The sequence below is a fragment of the Puma concolor genome, chromosome D4 (genome assembly GCF_028749965.1).
Source record: "Puma concolor isolate L17-30 chromosome D4, mPumCon1.1.hap2, whole genome shotgun sequence".
NCBI classification, from domain to species: Eukaryota; Metazoa; Chordata; class Mammalia; order Carnivora; family Felidae; genus Puma; species Puma concolor.
In genome coordinates, this window is record NC_141679.1 from 2,457,243 (window position 1) to 2,472,356 (window position 15,114).

At 53.8% G+C, this 15,114-nt stretch overlaps 1 long non-coding RNA gene across 1 annotated transcript; it reads left to right on the forward strand.

Moving 5' to 3' along the window:
• The first annotated feature begins 5,492 nt into the window (after positions 1 to 5,492).
• Positions 5,493 to 12,102, forward strand: LOC147574655 (uncharacterized). The gene is made up of 2 exons (XR_015243381.1): positions 5,493 to 5,717; positions 11,280 to 12,102. It is a non-coding gene; the product is annotated as an uncharacterized LOC147574655 (long non-coding RNA).
• Positions 12,103 to 15,114: the final 3,012 nt, after the last annotated feature.

Consider the following 15,114-nt stretch of genomic DNA (forward strand, 5'->3'; position numbering starts at 1 on the left):
GGCGCCCCTCAGACAAGTTTTCAAAGCACAAGGACTGGAATAACCACACGAGCACGTCGGTTTCCAGTCTTGCATGACACACACATCCCCCGTTTTACAAAAACGGGATCACATCCTAGTCACCGTCACACTCACCCCTCCTTTAATTGCCCTCTTTTGGGGTCCTTCCTCTAAACTCATTACCACCCCGCTCCTCGCCAGGGAAGCCCATTGTTTCCTCTATGTAACTGTACGCTAAGATACTTAAACACTTTTTGATTTAAACATATTTAAGTGTTCCTAAATTTTTTTTTTCATTTCACCAGAAAGGATTAATATTTGACACACTTCCCTGTCTCTTGCTATTCTCACTAATAATTTGGAAATGCCTCAACACCGCTTGGTGTAGACCTCATGCATTCCTTCCGAAGACCGCGTAATATTTCATGCAATGTGATTCCCGCAATTTACGCAAGCATTACCCAACCGATGGGCAATTTTTTCTCAGGGGTTTACCACGCGGTATTTTTAGAAGAATGCTGCAATGAATATTCTTTAAAATTTTTTTTAATTTTTTTTTTTTTTAATTTTTGAGGGAGGGAGAGAAAGAGAGAGGGAGACACAGAATCTGAAGCAGGCTCCGGGCTCCGAGCTGTCAGCGCAGAGTCTGACTCGGGGCTTGAACACAAACTTTGGGATCATGTCCTGGGCTGAAGTAGGACGCTTAACCCACTGAGCCACCCAGGTGCCCCTACAATAAATACCCCCTTTTTTTCTTAATTTTTTTAATGTTTATTTATTTTTGAGAGAGAGAGACAGACAGACAGAGTATGAGCAGAGGAGGGGCAGAGGGAGAGGAAGACAGAATCCGAGGCAGGCTCCAGGCTCCGAGCTGTCAGCACAGAGCTCAACGTGGGGCTAGAACCCGTGAGATCGTGACCTGAGCCGAAGTCAGATGCTTAACCGACTGAGCCACCCAGGTGGCCCATTATTCTTATGTTTACGTATATGTCGGGTTTTTCTACTGCCTGGGTCCTCACGTGTGGGCTAGCTGTGTTTTTAATTTTAATACATATTTCCAGATTATTCAGCAAAAAGCTACAGCAACTTACAGCTCCACCAGCAATGAATGAAGATCCTTTTCTACACATTTCTACGAGCTATAGAGATTATGGTCTTTGGTAATTTTTGTAAATCTGCATATGCTAATTTTAGCATATCCTTGTCAATTGTTTCTATTTAAAAATTTTTTTTTCTTTTACATTTATTTACATTTGAGAAACAGAGTGAGACAAAGTGTGAGCAGGGGAGGGGCAGAGAGAGAAGGAGACACAGAATCGGAAGCAGGCTCCAGGCTCCGAGCAAGAGGTCAGCACAGAGCCTGATGTGGGGCTTGAACCCATGAACTGTGAGATCATGACCTGAGCCGAAGTTGGACGTTCAACTGACTGAGCCACCCAGGTGCCCCTATTTGTTTCTATTTAATAGCTACTTATGCCTTGCTATCTTTCCATTTTTCTTATTATCGCTCAAGCGTTATTTATATATTACGCCATTAATAATTTATCTTTTATATGCATTGCAAATATTTTTCCAATTTAACATTAGTTTTTTGACTTACTTGGTATCTTTTGTTATTTACATGTGTATATTGTATATGTGTGTATTTTTATATACTGGTATATATTTTATAAATATATCATATATTGTATATAGAAACATGTTTTATATACAAATATTTTTAAGTTTATGTATTTTAAAAAATATATTTTACATTTTTAAAAATTTTTATGAAGTTGGGGCAGTTGACTGGCTTAGTCACAGAACATGTGACTCTTGATCTTGGGATTGTGACTTTAAGACCCACGTTGGGCACAGAGCTTAAAAAATTTTTTTGTGTGGGGCACCTGGGTGGCTCAGTCAGTTAAGTCTTTGACTCTTGATCTCAGCTCAGGACTTCATCTCAGGGTTGTGAGTTCAAGCACTGCATTGAGCTCCACAATGGGCATGAAGCCTACTTAAAATTTTTTTTAAAAAAATTTAAGGGGCACCTGGGTGGCTCAGTCAGTTAAGTGACCAACTTTAGTTCAGGTCATGATCTCATAGTTCATGAGTTTGAGCCCCGCGTCAGGCTCTGTGCTGACAGCTCGGGGCCTGGAGCCTGCTTTGGAGTCTGTGTCTCCCTCGCTCTCTGCCTCTCCCCCGCTCACACTCTGTCTGTCTCTCTCTCAAAAAAATGAATAAATGTTAAAAAAAAATTTTTTTTAATTTTTTTGTGTGAAGCCAACTATGTCTCTCCAGAGTTTCTGGGTTTTAGTTTGGGTTGAAAAAGGTCTCTGAAGCACGGGTTTGCATACTTTGTAGATGTCATAGTATTTTGCTGTTTACCTTACCCCACCCCACCTGTCATTTGTTGTGCGATAGAAGAGCAGGACCCAGAGCGATGGCCGTGTGCCCCCGCCATTTACAAATGAAGCCAGCTTCTTGCTCTGCGCTGAGACCCCCTTTGGGACCAGCCAGCTGCCCATGAGCCAGCCTCCAGTCCCACAGGTGGCTGCCCCGCTCCACGTCCAGGGTCACCACTGCCCTGTCCTGACCGCAGACCGCTTTCTTGGGTTTTTGTGCAAATGCTCCTTTGCAGCAGCAACGGGCTGGTGCCAGTGCATCCCTGCTCCTCCTGAGTACAGGTGGCTGCCTCTGGCGCGTGCCTGGTCCACGTAGCCACGTGGCTGGTCCAGCCAGGGAACCCCAGCAGAAGTGGGGGCCTCGTCCCCCGAACAACAGAGAGGGGGGACTTGAGAGACCACGGGGTGTGGCGGCAACGCTTGGGCCAGAGAACCGCAAACCTGCCGTGCGTACCCTGAGCTCGGCGTCAGGAGGGATACGCTTCTTGCTTCCGAGCGTCTGGACATCGGAACCTCTTTGCTGCTGCAGCCTAGCACACCCCGACTGAGCAAATGCTCCCGGGACCAGGGGACCAAACCCCACCCAAAGCACGATGCAAACAGCAAGAGGGGGTGGCCCTGTCCCATGCCGTCCCCACTGGACGAGTTCCCTGGAGCTTCTTACTCGAAGTGCGGTCCCTGGAGCATGACACTGCCCACAAGCTCAGGCCTCCCCAGGCCAGCGGGACGGGAGATCCCGGCCGCCGTCCCCCGGCACCTGCTTCACCCACTGCGCTCGGGGCCCCTCCCTCGATCTGCAGCATTTGCACACCAGCTATTGGCTTCCAGCGCTGAAAGTTTAGACTCGTGTGCACTGACCCAGCTCCGCTCTCACTTCCCGACTCCTAGACAAGGGCCCTCCAGGTCAGCCCTCCACAAGCCCCCCACACACAGGGGCAGAGCTGGGGGCGTGGGGGAGGCCGGATGTGGCTGCCGCAGGCACCTGCCCTCCCTGCCACCTGCCTCCACCCTGCAGACTTGGGGTTCCACGAAGGTCCCCCAGGCAGGCCCTGCACTTGCATTCTGCCTGTCTGTCCGGCTCCTCCTCCAACATTGCCACGATCTCCTTTCCAGCTCCCAAAACTACACGGAAATTTCCAGATCTACCATTAGTGCCCCCTCCCCCATTCTCTTCACTCTCAGTGGACTTTTTTTCTGCAGAATTGTGTTTTCGTGTATCGCTATTGTCCTGAACCATTTCGGTAACAAGGCCTCGGTGGCATTCAAGACGGTGGTTCCCAAACATCAGCCCACGATGCTGTGTAAGTGCCGAGAACGGAGGCCTCGAGCCGGGGCATCCACCCCCCCTGGACGGGGTATTTGCCACAGCAGCCTGAGGAGACCAGCAGGCACGCTCCTCCAGTGTTCTTCACGGGGCCCAGAAGTACAGGCTGGGCCCCGGCCCTGAGTCACCTCCTCCTCCCACCAGGGCCCCTGCCTTCCGGATGGAGCCATCTGCCAGGCCAGCACAGGGCCCGTGTTTGCTCGTACTGCAGCTTTGAAGCGTCTGCAACACTTGTTGCTGATGAAGCAGAGCAGACCATCTATAGAGGGATACGGGTCGTTATCTTCACCTTGAAAGAAGCCGTGTTCGGAATCAGCAGCTTTGCAGGATTTCTGCTCTTGAGGGCGTTTGCTACGGAGTGTTCCTCAGACTCCCCTTCACTGGAGCTATTCAGGCCCACAAGTGGATGCTGGGCTCTGCTGGCGTTTCTTTTTTCAAGTCACTCCACGTGGTATTGAAATGATTTCGATGGATCTACATCACCCCTGGCCACTGGGCACACGATCCGGGCCAGGGAGCTGCAGGACGAGCCGCAGGAATTGCGGGAGCTCCAGAAGTCGGGGCAGAGACAGGGAGGCCGGGACGGGCCCCGGGGGAGGCAGCGCGGGGGTGGGGCCCCTGAGTGTGCCCGCACCGGGCACTGCGGGCCCTGGGGGTGAGCTGAGTGTGGCTCAGCGGCCAGAGTCAGAGGCGGCAGAAATCCTGCGGCACGAAGTAGGGAGGACAGGATGGAACCCCTCAGCTTGCGGCACATCCTGGAGGCCCAGAAGCACAGCCTCGTGGAGACCGTGGGGATGGGGTGCCGTGGGGGTGCCTCTGCCAACGTCAGGAGGCGTTCCGCCCTGGCTGATAGCGCATGTTGCCGTCAACATATGTAAACACATGGCGGTAAGCTGAGGTCAGTAGGCCGAAAGATGCACCCACAAAAATGAGCGTCAGAGATCTGTTTGTGGGTGGGAACAGCTCTGCCCCCACCACCCAGCTTCTGCCACACCGGGGGTGTGGAGAACCGCCAATCTCCCCTGCTCACCACCCCCGGCCACGTTGGCGGTATCTACGTCCACTGCCCTGGCCACAGTGGCCACAGCAGCTGGCTCGGGGACAGTGTGCAGCTCAGATCACTGGGGTTTTCAGTGTGGCCACAGAGGGAAAGGTGTCTGCCTCCAGTCTCAGGGTCAGGAGGAGCGGACGCCGGGTCCACACGTAGCCTCATCCCCACTACGGTCCCAGTCAGGAAATGAAACCAGGAAGACCCGAGCAGAGACAGGAGAGAGACCCTCCTTTGCTCAGGACCGGTGGCCCTGAGCCCCATCCTCCCTGGACATCCCAGCTGTGTGAGCAAGTGAGTCCCCTGTTCGTTCCAGCTGCCCTGAGCTGGGATTTGCTCACTAGGGTGGTTTAGAACTCACACAGGGTTTGGAACCTGCCCTGGCCTGAGGCTTGCGCCCAGCACGAAAATCGGAGGAGGTGAAGGCAGGGGCGTTGTGGAGTCAGCAGCCCTCCATGGGGACCGTGCCTTCACTGCTGTGGGACTGGACCTCCTAGCTGCTCAGGCTTCATCCGCAGGGTGGAACATTCCAGAATATCAGGAGGGACATCAGCCCTGATGGCTTTGGCAGGAATTTACGACTCTTTGAGACTTGAATCCTGAGACTCAGAGGCTGCCCTCCACAGGACTGCCCACAGGACTTGGCCAGGACCAAACTAGCATAGAATGTGCTAGACTTCCCCAGTTCTCCGTCTCTGGGAAGGAGGTAGGCAGGGCCGTCCTTGGCATAGCGATGTCCGCTGAGGAACTGTCCTGGAAATTTCTCTGTCTGCTCCGCTTGTTACGGGCTCATCTACAGTCTCCTGCCCTTTGGCCTGGTTGGCAGATGGGTCTCCTGTTGCTGCGTGACAAATCAAATATATACAAAGATTTACAAAGGCGAGGGCCTCATGCCTCTCTCCACGAACACCCACAGGACGTCTGCTGATTCTCCTGCCCAGGGCTGGGAACGGCACGGCAGGTAAAGTATGCCCGCTGAGGGCCACCAGCTGTGTGTGAGGTCCTGTGTGAGGTGCTTGCACTGTGGGCCACGTGCAAGCCGGGGCTCACTGACCACTGCTGCCTGGGATAGCCGAGCAGGACACAAAACGCCAAGGTGACAAAATCGGCCCCCGGGGGCACTTGGGGGCGGGGGAGGGAATTGTGAGGAACTTGCCTTCTCTTGCGCACAGCTTTCAATATTTTCTTGAGTGTTTTGTAGCAAGAGTCACTTTCATAATCAGAGAGGATAGTCAGGATCTCTTCCTACCTCTCCTCCAAAAGCTTAGTATTGCCGTTCTTTTTCATGTGTTCACCTGATTGACCAACACAGAGAAACACAGAGAGAGAAAGAGAGAGAGAAAGAGAGACAGAGAGAGAAACAAAAAGAGGGAGGGAGAAAGAGACAGATATAGACAGACAGAGAGAGAAAGAGACAGAGAGGGACGGAGAGAGAAAACCTGTGAATTTACGAATCTTTGATGACTAGCGAGGCTGACAATTTCCACGGACGGTCCTTAACTTCTGGCCCTTCGTTCCTGGTTTACATCACCTTTCCCTTGGGGCGTTTCTCCTTTTCTGATACACGTGTAAAGCCTAGTTATATATTCAGGTTTTTAATCCTTCGCCCATCACTTATGCTGCAAATGTGTCTTTGTCCTTAAACTTTGTTCACTGCGACACCACGGGCACACGTCTTTGCAGGGACAAACCTAGCAATCCTTCCGTCTGTGATTTTTGCCTGTGCGGTCAGACTCAGAGAGTTCTTGCACCTAAAACAGTATGTAGACATTGCTTTCGTGCTACGTGCATAGTTTTATGCTTGTTTTTGCCACTTAAGTATTTAAACCACCTCAGGTTCATTTTGATCTAGAACATGAGAGAAGAAGCTTTTTTCTCACTAATGGTTGACTGATTGTAAATCACAGATGGGGGACTACTTTGCTGCTGGTGGGAAATTCTCTGTGATGGTTTAAGAAAGATTAATAAAGCCAGGCAGGTTTCTGTGTGATTCTGGACTTCCTTACTTGTTCCACTGATTCGTTGGCCCAAACAGCAGTATCATACTAATTATTAAAAATTTTACCATATATGTTAAAAATTTGCTAGGAAGAGCCATCCTCATTGTTTTTCTTTTTTAGAATTTTCAAGCTATTTTTCTATATTCTTTCTGAATGAGCTTTAGGACTTTTTGTCAACTTACCCTAAATAAACTCTTATTTGAATTTTTTTAAATTTCCAAATGTACAAAACAATACTTAGGCTTTACGTCCAAGGAGAGAGCACGGATTTCCATTTCAGTTTCATTTCCATTTGAATTTCCATTTCCATTTTCAGTGAAAGAATAATGGCTGAGAATACAGACTTCTCAGCTACACGGCCTGGGTTCAAATCCCAGCTCAGAAAGTTTTTTACTGTGTGACCTTGGGTGGGATAGGAGGCCTCTCTGGGCCTCAACATTTGTATACATGCAACATGGAAAGTATGAGTGAGTAGTGACTTGACAGGTTGGCTATGAAAAGTGACTGGTTTATACATGGCTTGTCTGTGGTTAGAATAACGCGTGGCACATTCTTAAAGGATGCTGACTTTTCTTGTTACTCTCCCCACTAATATTTTGCAGTTCACTGCATGTTGGGTCCACATGAGAAAGTCGGGATTCAGTGAGTTTACGTGTAGAAAATACGGAACAGCTCGCATCCACGGTAAACACTCAGTTATACTCTTTAACACCAAATGGCAGAACCACCTCTTTCTATCCTGTCACCTTTCAGGAACATTCCACCTTCACTGTGGGAATGAAATCAAGGAGAAACACTCGTTTGGGACAACGGTCCACATCTTCTGTTCACTAAAAATCTGTTACGCACTTTCATGTAATTCAAGCCAGAGATGAAGTCTCTGCGAGAATATATAGTCCTGCTGGCGGGGGAGGGGGAGGAAGGCCTTTAGCTTTCTAGTTTTGTTTCAAATTTCATTCCCAAGCTAAGACTGCTTTATGAATTTCAGCTGGAATGAGTTTTCCCATCTCGTCACGAATCCGAGCGAGAATGTCACCACAGACACACTCCGGACGGTCGAGGTCGGAGGTCTCACTAGAGGAAAACCCAGCCGTGGTTCGCCAAAGTCAACAAACCGCAGGGCCGGATGCGTGATGCCGCGGCCGGCACTGGCGCACACGTCCTGCCGGTCCACCCTGACACAGAGACCGGCACGCCTCCGTGTCCACGTCCCAGACGTTCCCCGCTCCCGGCCCGTTTCCCACGTTTCCACGGGCCACATCTAAGGATGTGTTGGAAAACAGGTCAAGAGCGATAGCATCCAGCCACACACGCCTGGACCCCCCCTGAGACTTGAAGGAAGACTTTTTCCTCTCGTTCATTTCAAACCAAAGAAAGACCAGAAATTCACCGGAGAAAATACAGGCTGTGGCGGGAGGGATCTAGATGGGCAGGGTCAGACTACACGGACGGTGATGATGCGGTGTTAGGGAGGGCGGTTGGCTGTGCAGACCAAGTCATACCTGCACGGAGCACTGAAGGATGAGGGAGAGGGTGCAAGCTGGCGAGCGGCAAGCAGGCTGTCTGGGGAGAACATTCCGGAAGGTGCCACAGGCACAGTAATATGAAATCATAAAACACCCTAGCACATTCTAAGAGTTGTGAGTGCTTCGCAGTTGTTGGATTTACAGAATACAAGGGGGAAAGTCAGGCAGCAGAAGGTATAAATCACAGCTGGGCTCATGTACATGGGAAGGAATACGGATTCTTTTTTATTATTTTAAGTAGGCTCCACGCCCAACATGGGGCTCGAACTCATGACCCTGAGGTTAAGAGTCGCGTGCTCTACCCATTGAACCAGCCAGCCCCGATTCTTTTCTGTAGACAACAGGCCTCTTTTGGGGGCCCGGGAACAAACCGCTGAGGATCTGGGCAAAACTATGGCCATTGTCCTCAAAATAGTGCTCACAGTACAAGTGCGCCCGTAGTTTCAGAGGGTCCGCGGGACCCCGGAGCAAGGTCACAGAGCCCTGACCAAGAAGCTCACAGACCACAGCTGGAATTCAAGCTGAAGTGAGGGGGTCAGAGACTGTGTCACAGGCGCTCTGGGCAGAAGGGAGAGCACAGCAGAACCATCTGGAAGCTGCGGGACACATCTCACACATGGTGGAGGGCCAGAGTCCGGCATGCTTCCCGAACCGGGACGTGTCCCTGCTGCTTTTTTTAATGTTTATTTATTTTTGAGAGACAGAAAAAGAGAGAGCGCACACGCACCCACAAGCAAGCGGGGGAGGGGCAGAGAGAGAGGGAGACACAGAATCCGAAGCTCCAGGCCTTGAGCTGTCAGCATAGAGCCCGACGTGGGGCTCAAACCCATGAGTTATGAGATCATGACCTGAGCTGAAGTCAGACGCCCAACCTGCTGAGCCACCCAGGGCCCCTGCCCCCCATGTCCCTGCTTCTAACAGGTCATATGCCCCATCAATTTCTCAATTTCTTTTCTTTTTTTTTTTTTTTTTTATTTGAGAGAGAGCAAGCTTGAGCTGGGGAGAGGGAGACAGAGAGAATGCCAAGAAGGCTCCACACTCAGCATGGAGCCCGATGCGGGGCTCGATCTAATGACCCTGGGATCATGACCTGAGCTGAAATCGAGTCGGACACGCACCCAACTGAGCCACCCAGATGCCCCAAATTCTCAATTTCTTAACAGCTGCTCGGGAAAAAGACATCCTCCACATCAAATGTACACTATTTTGTAATCTTGTATTTTTCAGCTGGTTGGGGCAGTGGGAACTCTGATGAACTTAAACCTGACAACAATGGTTCTCATCCAGGGAACCCCAGGCATCCCATGGGGAGACTTGACCTCCAGGCGTGGGTCAGGCACGGGGCAGGGACACCAGGGCTCTGGACTCGTGGGCACAGAGGGTCTTTCTGTGCACCTGCCCAAGACATTGTCCCCAGCAGGGAATACGGAGCCGGGGGACTTGGGTCAAATCCCCAGGCCTGTGGTGGGCGGGCCCACCTGAACCACAGGGAGTGAGGAGCAGAGCCCAGGGGCAAGGGTCAGCACTGTTGTCAGAAAAGATAAAAAAATTTAAGAATGGAAAGAATGGTGCCAGTGAAAAACAACAGATTGTTGCCAAACTCAGAAAATTCAGTCACTTACATTTTCTTCCTCATTATCGGGCCTTCCCTTGCTCGCCAGATACTCACTGAGCACCTAGTACGTGCCAGGCCCTGAGAATGATGTCGGTGGAAAAAACACAGGCAGAAGCCTTGCCCCTTGAGGGCCTTGCGTTCCTGGAGGTCAGTCGGGCTCACGTTGCTTCAGGGTGACCTTCCTCTGAAGGTCCCGGTGCTTCAGTGTTGGCCGACCCTGCCTAGGGTTGCGAGCCGCCTTCCCATCTACACCAGCCCTTGGCCTCTTTGCCACCATGAGGACCGACAGTAGGGGCCTCCTGGGGGCTCAGTCGGTTGAGGCTCCCACTCTTGGTTCCAGCTCAGGTCATAATGTGACAGTTTGTGGGTTCCAGGCCCACTGACAGTGCAGAGCTTGCTTGGGATCCTCTCTCTCCCTCTCTCTGTCCCTCCCCTGCTCATGCTTGTGCGCTCTCTCTCTCAAAACAAACAAACAAACAAACAACCATTAAAAAGAAGGATGGACAGTATATTTGAAGTCACTGGAGAATACCCCGGCTTCCCCCATAGTTCCTGTTTCGATGAGGCCGAAGGCTCGTTCTGCTCGTCCCTGAATCTCCCCGGGCAGGTGGTCACCTGCAGGTCCCCACGCCGGGCATTTCCGTGTGCGGCGTGAGTCCGGGCAGACTGCACCCGGGGGAATCCGAGCGCGGGAAGTGACTTTTCCTCCGCTTCAGGAACGTGGCTGTAGCTGCACCGTGACACGGACGCCCACATGTGACTTCAACAACGCAAATGGCAGAGCTCGGTTCCCGCAGCGACGTCGCCGTGCACCTGCCGGCTGGTCTCAGACTGCGAAAAATCGCGCGTCTTAGCAAAGGCAGGGCAGGACCCCGGCAGGTAGCCAGAGGCTGGGCTCAGGGCTGACCGTCAGGAATGCGTCACACGGGGCCCCCCGCCCTCCAGTCCCAATCAGGGCGCGTTTCCAGGCTTCCCCAGCCACAGGGAGTGGGCGAGCGGCAGGCTCTGACCCCACCCCCCCAGGCCCACCGGTGCCCCGCGATGCCACGTGCGCCAGAGGCAGGGCTGCGCCCCCGACCACGCCCGCCTGCGGGGGCCGCAGCCCCCTCCCGGGGACCCCCGAGCCCGGACCGGGACACGGACCAGGCCCAGGCGGTGCAGGGGCAGGTTCCCCTGGGGAATGTGGAGCTCCCGATCGCCCGCTCGGGTCAGCGGCAGGGCAGTTTGGGGCCAGAAGGGAGACTGGTATGCCGGAACATTCCTCTGCAGGCTCCCATGACGGCCCTGCAGCGCTGGAGCAGATCCACAAATACTTGTCTGGTTGCATAGTTCAGGCATGTGAAAATGAGACCCGAGAAACACACCCTTTCTTCTCTTTCCAGAAACGCCGCCTGAGCTCTGACCCCTGGCGCTCCCGGCATCCACCCCGATTTTCCAGCTGGTCGCCCTTCTCTCACTTCGGTGCCTTCACAGACTTGCTGGAAAGGAGAGCGGTCAGTGTTCCTCTGGCCGTCTTCGGTGCTGGCCGAGGCGCGCCTGCTGCCACAGGGAGGAGAGCCCCCGGGGGTCCGGTCCACACGGCCCTCGCTCGCCCCTGCCCTGAGCCACCCGGCCTCGGCTGCTCCCCGGGAAGGCTCTGGAATTCCTCATTCCGCATCATCTGTGCGTGTCAGGCCCGGCACGCTGTTCCAGCCAGCTGTCTCCAACCCCCCGGGGTCCCCTCCTGTCTGTGGCCGGGGCTCCCCCGACCCGTGGCTGCTGCTTCCTCGGGCTGCAGGCTCCAGAGGAAGGCACACGAGCCGGGTCTGGACCTGCCGGGTGGTGAGAGCCAGCGGGACCGGGGGGAGGCCGTCTGCAGGGGGCAAGTGAGGCGGCACGGGGCTCCCGCACCCCCTGCATCATGTGGTCTCTTCTGTGTGGGCTGGAGGCTCTGCCCCGAGGTCCACGGGCAGAGTTCAGCCGCCCAAGAAGGTGGACGGGAACGACTGTGTCTCTATTTTCACTAACTCCTAACTACGAGTCGGATTTCCTTCCTCTGAATGCGGGTAACACAGCACGGTGGCGGCAGTGCCCCCGGGGGCCCCGTCGACAGCAGGAGCCTCGTCCCGGACACTGTTTAAGCTCATCGCTATGTAACATCACGGCGCCCGTTAGGCCCGCCACTGGGGCTTATTGCCCGTGAATAAAGAGGCATCCGTACTGCGACATCACAGATTTATTCTTTAGACTCTAACCATGCTTTTCAATCAAGTGGATTTTCTTTGTTCTCCTAAGTGTTCCCAGCGTTCTTCTGAGAGAGGTCCTGAAGCAGCCCCCACCCGTGCCCCCCTGTATCCCCAGGCCTGGCCATCCCGGCACCACCCCCTACCGTCACAGAGCCCCCACCCCCACCCCGCACCCCGAAAGCCACTGCCTGTGAGGCCGGAGCACAGACGGCGTGGGAATTACAACGTCGACCCTGAGAGCCCGCACCTCACCTCTTCGGTGGGTTTCCCCAGGACTCACCCCATCCTGCCCTGACCAGCCCCCACCCCTCATTTCCCTGCCCCAGGCTGCTCCCTGCCCTCCCGAATACCCCAGCTGTGCTCCAGTTTCTGTCTCCGGGTAGGCTTCTGAGGGAATGCAGACTTCGTGTGGCCACTGCTCCAGGCCACGGAGGGGTTTCAGGTCCCGAATGAATCAAGGGCCCCAAGCGAGAGGCCCCTCCATCCCCAGTCTTTAGGCTGAAATCTTAACCTTTCTCCAGGGTCTCCAAAGTGGTATTTCGGCAGCCAGGGTAGGGACGACGTCAGCTCAGATTCGTAGGTTCTCCAGAAGGACCTTTAAGACTTATCATCTTTTCAGGGGCGCCTGGGGGGCTCAGTGGGTTGAGCGTCCAACTTTGACTCAGGTCATGATCTCACAGTTCATGGGTTTGAGCCCCACGTCGGGCTCTGTGCTGACAGCTCAGAACCTGGAGCCTACTTTGGATTCTGTGTCTCCCTCTCTCTGTCCCTCCCCCATTCATGCTCTCTCTCTCTCAAAAATAAATTAACGTTAAAAAAAATTAAAGACTTCTCTTTTCAGTGATCATCTCTGGAAAAGGGATATCATGCGTGTATTCTGAATCACTTACGACCCACCCCGGGTTACCCGGTACTGTGAGGAGAGTCGGGGCCACATTCGCACGTGTATTTACCACTGAGGTGCCACAGAGCAGGGACGCTTGGACTATCACAAGGACAGAGACAGGTAGGCGGCGCACAGCACAAACACATCCTGCACCCATAATGTGACAGCTGGTTTGGGGACGTTCAGGGAAGTGAATAACCACACGCGGCCACTGCCGGCTGGTGTGCGGGCTGCAAATACAGCCACCAGCGCCCTGGGGACCCAGCCGCTCTGGAGTCCTGGCTGAGGTGGGACAAACATGTCTCCCCGGAGAACAATTCTAATGTTGTTAAAGTTTCCTCTTTTCAGGGGTGCCTGGGAGGGCTCAGTCTGTTGAGCATCCAACTTCGGCCCAGGTCATGATCTCGCGGTTCCTGGGTGCCTCCCCTCGTCAGGCTCTGTGATGACAGCTTGGAGCCTGGAGCCTGCTTCGGAATCTGTGTATGTCTCTCTCTCTGCCCCTCCCCTGCTCATGCTCTGTCTGTCTCGCTCTGTCTCAAAAGAAACATCAAAAAAATTGTAAGTTTCCACTTTTCATTTTGTGTCCATTCAGTCACACGTTGTGCGGGACCTCCTCAAGGACAGTGAGCACGGGGTGACCCACCAGATACGTATACCCCGCACTCATTACTACTGCCGTGTGACCAAGCACTGGACTCTTGGGGCTCAGAACGCCCTCTTTCATCCTTGACTCTGTGGGTGGGGATTCAGGAAAGGCTCTGAGGAGCGGCCACGTGGGGGCCGGAGCCTGAGTCCACATCCACAGCGGTGCGCTCACGAGGCTGACAGGGATGCCCCCAGGTCACCTCTCCAGCATGGCGGGCCCTGTGAGGTCAGGCTTCCCCGGAGACCCAGCCGCTGTGACCCTGCATCACCAGCCTGCCGGACTCGGGGTGGGGCGTAGATCCCACCTCTTTGTGGGAAGAGTGTCCCAGAACGTGGGGTGCATGGTTGAAAAGCCAGAGTATTGAATATTATACTAAACATGTTTGCAGTGAGCATGGAGACCCTTGAAGGCCATCCTGACTCGCCCTAACTTGGAAAGCAGGGACTGGAGGTTGGGAATGCCGCGGTGTCCCTAGAGCCAGATCTGCTAGAGCGCAGCTGAGCTGAGGACCCATGTGCTGACCAATTCCGGAAAAGTCTTCTGTGGATCCTCTCGAAGGAAGAAGTGGATGGAGCAGAAAGCAGCTGTGTGGGAACAGACTTCAAGGGGAAACAGCGAGAGGAAACCACACCCTCAGATGTTTACTGAAAACTCCACGGTTCGTTAAATACTTTCACTCGGTTTGTCTCATTGGGTTACGTTTCATACATGACCAAATGTATCACCAAAAATATAAGCCAAGCATCAAGATGTGTATGGAGACTTCTGGATAGCATCCCCCGCTAATATGTAAGAAAAAGAGAGGGAGGAAAATTAATCAGGAAGAAGAAAGAAAGAAAGAAAGAAAGAAAGAAAGAAAGAAAGAAAGAAAGGGAGAGAGAGAGAGAGAAAGGAAGGAAGGAAGGAAGGAAGGAAGGAAGGAAGGAAGGAGGGAGGGAGGGAGGGAGGGAGGGAGGGAGGGAGGAGGGAGGGAGGGAGGGAGGGAGGGAGGAAGGAAGGAAGGAGGAAGGAGGGAGGGAGGGAGGGAGGGAGGAAGGAAGGAAGGAAGGAGGGAGGGAGGGAGGGAGGAAGGAAGGAAGGAAGGAGGAAGGAGGGAGGGAGGGAGGGAGGGAGGAAGGAAGGAAGGAAGGAGGAAGGAGGGAGGGAGGGAGGGAGGGAGGAAGGAAGGAGGGAGGGAGGGAGGAAGGAAGGAAGGAAGGAGGGAGGGAGGGAGGGAGGCAGGGAGGAAGGAGGGAGGGAGGGAGGGAGGGAGGAGGAGGGAGGAAGGGAGGGGGGAGGGAGGGGGGAGGGAGGGAGGGGGGAGGGAGGGAGGGAGGGAGGAAGGAGGGAGGGAGGGAGGAAGGAGGGAGGGAGGGAGGAAGGAGGGAGGGAGGGAGGGAGGAAGGGAGGGAGGGAGGGAGGGAGGAGGGAGGAAGGAAGGAGGGAGGGAGGGAGGGAGGAGGGAGGAAGGGAGGGAGGAG